This window comes from Hypanus sabinus, chromosome 22, assembly GCF_030144855.1.
Source record: "Hypanus sabinus isolate sHypSab1 chromosome 22, sHypSab1.hap1, whole genome shotgun sequence".
NCBI lineage: Eukaryota > Metazoa > Chordata > Chondrichthyes > Myliobatiformes > Dasyatidae > Hypanus > Hypanus sabinus.
Genome location: NC_082727.1, coordinates 31,363,902 through 31,371,235, shown reverse-complemented (window position 1 = coordinate 31,371,235; position 7,334 = coordinate 31,363,902).

The window sequence follows — 7,334 nt, the reverse complement described above, 5'->3', positions numbered from 1 at the left end:
GTGGGAGAGTCTAAGACCAGAGGACACAACCTCAGAATAGAGGAGAAATTTCTTTAGCCAGAGCATGGTGAATCTGTGGAATTTGTTGCCACCGGCAGCTGTGGAGACCATGTCTTTATGTATAATTAAGGCAGTGGTTGATAGATTCTTGATTGGTCAGGGCATGAAGGGATACGGGGGCAAGGCAAGAGATTGGGATTGAGAGGAAAATAGATCAGCCATGATGAAATGGTGGAGTAGACTTGATGGGCCAAATGGCCTAATTCTGCACCTATATCTTATTGTCTTAATGTCTTATGTACTGAGGTACAGTGAAGAGCTTGTCTTGCATTCTGTACATACAGATCAGATTATTTTATGTTGAGGTAGAACAAGGTTAAATTTTGACAATGCTGATTAAAATGCAACAGCTACAGAGAAAGTGCAGTGCAGGGAAATAATGTGAAAAGTCATAAAAAAGTGGATTTGGAGGTCAAGAATTCAACTTATCATACTGGGAAATTATTGAATAATCTTATAACAGCAGGGTAGAAGCTGTTCTCGAACCTGTGGTATGTGCTTTCAGGTTTTGGACTTTCTAACCAATGGAAGAAAGGAGAAGAGAGCATGTCTAAGGTGGCTGAGGTCTTTGAATATGCTGGGTGCTTTACTGATGCAGTGAGAAGTATAGACAAAATCCTTAGAGGAGAGACTGGTTACCATGATGTCCTGAACTGTGTCCACAACATTCTGCAGTTTCTTGCAGTTTAGGGCAGAGCAGTTACCCTACCAAGCCATGATGCATCCAGAAAGGATGTTTTCTATGGCATAGCGATAAAAATTGGTAAGAATTAATAGAGATATGCCAAATTCCTTTATCCTCCTGAGGATGTAGAGGCATTGGTGAGGACATGTGATGTTCAGTCCTAGAATCTTGCAGCTCTCAACCTCAACACCGTTGATGTAGGCAGAAGCATTGCACCACCCCTTCCAGAAGTCAATGACTAGCACTTTTGTTGTGCTGACAGAGAGAGAAAGGTTGTTGACATGACACCATCTTATTAGGCTCTCCATCTCCTTTCTGTAATCTAACTCATCATCATTTGAGATTATTTGACATGGTGGTATCATCTGCAAACCTGAAGATGGAGTTAGAACAGAACTTGGCCACATAGTCAAGAGTGTGCAGTGAGTAGATCAGTGGGCAGAAAAAGCAAACTATTGAAAAAACAGTGTTTAAAATAATTGTGGTGGATGTTTGGCTGCCTATACTTACCTATTGCAGTCTGTCAGTCAGGAAGTCACAAATATAGTTGCAGGGAGAGGCTTTGACTCCCAGAGTCTGGATTGTGGTGATGTGTTTGTTTGGAGTTTTTGTACTGAAGGCAGAACTGTAGTCAATAATAACAATAGTTTGCCATAGGTAGTAAGCTAGAAAGCATGTACAGATTTCCACTTGAACCTGCACAGGCACATTGTGGAGTCAGCATGGAATCTACAGGACCTTTCATGGATTCTGAAGCAATAATGAAGCCTCTTACTTGCCAATGTATAAGTGCCACAACTTGTTTGAGAGCCTCTGGCCAAGTTTTATAAACAAAAGTTACACCTGCTGACGCCAGTCAATAATTGTTTCAACTATAAAGTCACTAATAAATGATGACCAACATTCCACCACTTCCCATAACCATTTTTGCTCCCTATGGACCTGACATCAATATCATCAAATCACAGTCTCCTTCTCTCCTGTTGTACACCTGATCTCCCCAATATTATTCTCCAAGCATCCAGAGATCTTCAAATCTCAATTTCATCCTCAACCACTATCCAGATCCTAACCCTGACCTTGTAGAGTAACTTACTGAAGCCAAACTTGGCTCTAACACATTATGTGGGTGCTATCTCTAGCTCTATTGAAATCAAATTCATTATCTGAGCTTTGAACTTCACAGTTTACAGTAAGGGAGAGCAGTGCGGAGTGGGGTGGAGGCTTGTTGGAAAGGAGCAACTTATGCACAGTACTTGGTAAAATTGATGCACTTATATTTATGACCAATGACTTGAAGCAAAAGGAAAGTTTCACAGAACTGAACATGTTCTTATAGACAAAAAGATTAAGGGAAATATTATTCACATAGATAAAATGAAGAGTGCAAGGAATAATGTAGATTTAAGAAGTTTATTTAACTTAGAATGTGATTGCAGATTGGGAGATGCAAATGCAAACTTAATCATGTTTAAACTAGTCCAAAGATTAGATGAAACTGCCTCATCTCTCAACACAGGCTAGGAGAAATGCAAAACAAACTCTCTGCAAAAGTAGTTAATGCTATGTCAATCAAGTCCTTTAAAAGTGCTGCATAAATCAAGAGCAGAGGGAATACGATGGAAATTAAAGAGAGGTAGAAATAGAAAACTGATACCAGCTACAGTAAAGGGCCTGTCTAAAGGAAATGTTGGGCAGAGGATTTCACTGAGACACTGCCTGGCTGATTTTTCCAAACATTCATTGAATTATTTGGAGATTCAGACATGTCCCAGGGATTACTCTTACTTCAATACTCCTCCATGAATTCTATCTACAATGTTTTATACCAAAGTAGTCACAAGGAAATAATGCTTCCTAATCTAACTTGTAAGATTAGGTAAGAATTATGAGGAATCATACAGCTCACTTTGATTTAAGAGTCTGAAGAAACCTCACTGACCTTCGTACAAGAGATGAATGGTCACTGTGATGCAATTCTCCTCAATGTCAATCTTCTCTTTAGCATATCCATTGCTGCAATATAGATTCATTTAATTATCACATGTATATGGAAATGTACAGCGAAGTGCATTGTTTATGTTAACAACCTGAGGATGTGCTGATGGGAGCCCATAAATGTTGCCACATATTTTGATGCCAAATAGCATGTCCACAATACTAAGCAGAACAACACAGAACAAAACACAAAAAGCAACAAATTATCATCCAACAAGCCCCTTTCCTCCTCCCTCCCACAAACAGTCCTCTAATCCTAGGACAGGACTCTAGGCCTCTGACCCCAGTGGTCTTCAAACTCTTAGACCCAGGACTTTGGCCATCAAGCTTCAGCTTCTGGACTTTGATCTTCAATATCAACCCCAGAACAAGATAATGGCAGGACCTAAACTCCAAGCCTCAAATTCTGGACCTGCTGATTTCAGGACCCTGATCATAATGTGATAGAATTCACTGGTGTTTCAGAAAGGTCTCAGTGGGTTGGAAAACCTCCATTGTTGAAGACGGGTGGAAGAGAAAAAAGAATGTAACTTTTGTATTGTAGAGCTCACATCTGTTTTTGGCAAGGTGCTGGAGTCAGTGATTGTTCCCTGGAAGGCAGGAAGAGAAGAGGCTGATGTCCACAGTGGAGTCGCAGTTAGACCATACAGACTCTATTAGGCCACTCCCAGATCCATATGGCAATGGTAGAGAGAAGGGAGCAGTTTGTCTGATACAGTTGCCACCTTCTCCATCTTGTCATTTCAATGTCCTTCTCAGGGTCAGGCCTCCTCCCCCTCCATTGGAATTGCCAACCATACTAGCCTATTAAGGAATGTGCCAATAAGACTATAAAACATAGAAGTAGAATTAGGTCAAATTGCCTATGGAGTTTGCCCCACCATTTGATCGTGGCTGATTTATTTCCCCTCTCAACTCCTTTCTCCTACCTTCTCCCCAATATTTTTGATGTTCTTTCAGGATCATTTTGTAAACCTCCTCTGAACCCTCTCTAATGTCAACACATCCTTCCTTAGATATAGGCCCCAAAACTGCTCAAGATACTCCGTATGGTCAGACCCCATTACTACCTCTGTAGAATCATTTTTGAATAGTCCAATGTTCACTCTTGCCTCTCTTTTACTCCATATATCTGAAAAATATCTTGGTATCTTCTTCTGTATTATTGACTAGCTTACCTTCATATCTCCTTATCTTTTTCTTCTTATTGATTTTTTAGTTGTTTTCTGTTGGGTTTTAAAAGTTTTCAAATCCTCTAGCTTTCCACTAATTTTTACTATTTTGTGTACCCTCCTGTTTGCTTTTATGCTGCCTTTGATCTCCTTTGTCAGCCATAATTAGAACATAGAACAAAGAAAACCTACAGCACAATACAGGCGCCTTGGCCTTCAATGCTGTGCTGAACATGTACTTACTTTAGAAATTACCTAGGGTTACCCATAACCCTCTATTTTTCTAAGCTCCATGTACCTATCTAGGAGTCTCTTAAAAGACCCTATCATAGCTGCCTCCACCACTGTCGCCAGCAGCCCATTCCACACACTCACCACTGTGTGGAAAAACTTACCCCAGACATCTCCTCTGTACCTACTTCCAAGCACCTTAAAACTGTGCTCTCTTGCGATAGCCATTTCAGCCCTGGGAAAAAGCCTCTGACTATCCACACAATCAATGCCTATCATCATTTTATACACCTCTATCAGGTCACCTCTCATCCTCTGTTGCTCCAAGGAGAAAAGGCCAAATTCACGCAACCTATCCTTGTAAGGTATGCTCCCCAATCCAGGCAATATCCTTGTAAGTCTCCTCTGCACCTTTTCTATAGTTTCCACATCCTTCCTGTAGTGAGGTGACCAGGACTGAGCACAGTACTCCAAGTGGGACCTGTCCAGGGTCATATATAGCTGCAATATTACCTCTCACCTCATAAAATCAATCCCATGGTTGATGAAGGCCAATGCATCGTATGCCTTCTTAACCACAGAGTCAACCTGTGCAGCAGCTTTGAGTATCCTATGGACTCGGACCCCAAGATCCCTCTGATCCTCCACACTGCCAAGAGTTTTACCATTAATACTATATTCTGCCATCATATTTGACCTACCAAAATGAACCACTTCACAGTTATCTGGGTTGAACTCCATCTGCCACTTCTCAGCCCAGTTTTGCATCCTATCGATGTCCCTCTGTAACCTCTGAAAACCCTCCAAACTATCCACAACATTCCCAACCTTATTGTCATCAGCAAATTTACTAACCCATCCCTCCTATCCAGGTCATTTAAATGAAGGTCCTATAAGTGACCTTCCTATCTAGATCATTTATAAAAATCATGAAGAGTAGGGGTCCCAGAACAGATCCCTGAGGTATACCACTGGTCACCGACCTCCATGCAGAATATGCCCTGTCTACAACCACTCTTTGCCTTCTGTGGGCAAGCCAGTTCAAGATCCACAAAGTAAGGTTCCCTTGGATTCCATGCCTCCTTACTTTCTCAATAAGCCTTGCATGGGGTATCTGATCAAATGCCTTGCTGAAATCCATATACACTACACCTACTGCTCTACCATCATCAATGTGTTTAGTCACACCCTCAAAAAATTCAGTCAGGCTCGTAAGACATAGCCTGTCTTTGACAAAGCCAGGCTGACTATTCCTAATCATATTATACCTCTCCAAATGTTCATAAATCCTGCCTCTAAGGATCTTCTCCATCAACTTACCAACCACTGAAGTAACTCACTGGTCTACATAAGATAGACTCATTTGCCTTATCTTCACTTTAAATGCTTCTTTTTGTTTGGAATGAACTGATTCTATGTCTTCCAAACTGCTCCCAAAAATTTCAACCATTGCTGCTCGACCCTCACCCTGATAGTGTCCCATTCTAAACAACTTTTGCCAGCATCTCTCCCATGCCTTTGTAGTTCCCATTACTCCAGTCTAGTACCACACATTTTATTTAAGCCTCTCTCTCTCAAACTGCAAGAATGAATTCTATCATATTATGATCACTGCCTCCTAAGGGTTCTATTATGTTAAGCTGCCTAATCAAATCTGATTGATTACACAAGTCCAAATCCAGAAATCCCTTTTTTCTTGTGGTGCAAGTCAGGTAGCATCTATAGAAGGGAATAAATAGTTGATACTTTGGTCTGAGACCTCTGCTTCCCTTCAGGCAGACTCCCTGCTCTTTGAACACTATCTACCACTCCACCTACCTTTGTATCATTCACAAACTTCACCACAAAACTATCAATTCCATCTTCTAGGTTCTCAACATATAACTTGAGAAGTGGTAGACCCAACACCAGCTCCTGTGGAACATCATCAGTCATTGGCTGCCAACCGGAAAAGGCCCTCTTTATTCCCAACTATTGCCTTCTACCAGATGGATAATCTTCTGATCTGCACTGCTATCTTTCCTGTAACGCCATGGGCTCTTTAGCAGCCTTGTGTATGGCACCTTGTCAAAGGCTTTCTGAAAATAAGACCGCTCGCCTATACACTACGGGCAGCTTAAGGCAGCCAATTAACCCACTGACCTGCATGTATTTGGCATGTGCGAGGAGAGTGCAACACCAGGGCGGAATCCAGGTAGAATGTGCAAACTCCACCTTGGCAGCACCTGAAGTCAGCATTGAAACTGGGTCTCTTGAGTTGTGAGTCAGTGGTTCGACCATTTCTGCCACTGTGCCACCCAAGATGGCTATTAATAAATGCAACAGGTAAATCAAGAAAGATAAACTTTTCTACTGAGAGATATTGTTCTGGACAAGTACAAAATTAAAACTTGCTCCATAGTCAATCGTACCTGATCTGAACACGGGAGCCTATAATTTTAAAAACATCTGACCTGGCTACTGTTGCAAATGCTGTTGTCCAGAGATTCTGGTCCCAGGCCATACTCTGTGGGTTTGCTTTACCTGCACTGGAGGCAGGAGGTACTGTGGTGGGCACTGTTAAAAATGAGCCAGCATAACCTATTATTAGGCCATGTACATATGCCCTTTTTATTGCTGTTTCTGTCTGAAGACATACAATTAGTCTAGCCAGGCTAGAAATGTGTGATCAGGCTCTAGCTAGAAAGAGCTAATACTGTAGAACTTGTATCTGAGCTACAGAGGCAAATGACATGTAAGGTGAAGTTAGATAAACCCCTGATAGAGACAGAGAGAAGGCAGCAAGACGAAGCAGTGGGAATCTCTTGAAAGGTTTGAATTACTAATGTAAATTATTTGGGCTAATTAACTTCCTTCTGTGTGACTTAGTAGATGATCAAATGGCAGAGCAGTCTCAATGGGCCAAATAGCTTAATTATGCTCCTATGTCTCATGGTTTTATGTAACTCCACATACAGTACATCTCTGGAGTGCGACTCATAGCTGGGAATGCTATGACATGAATCATACTGATGTGGGAAAGCTGTTTACCATGGATTGCTTGTTCAGTGAATATTGAATTCTAAACTGCATGCCCAGATGATTCAGGAATGTTTCACCCACCTCTACATTTCACATCACAACTCTTGTGTGCGAGAAAAGGTTATTGACCTCACTAATCAGAAACCTGCTTTTTTTCCAGAGAAAAT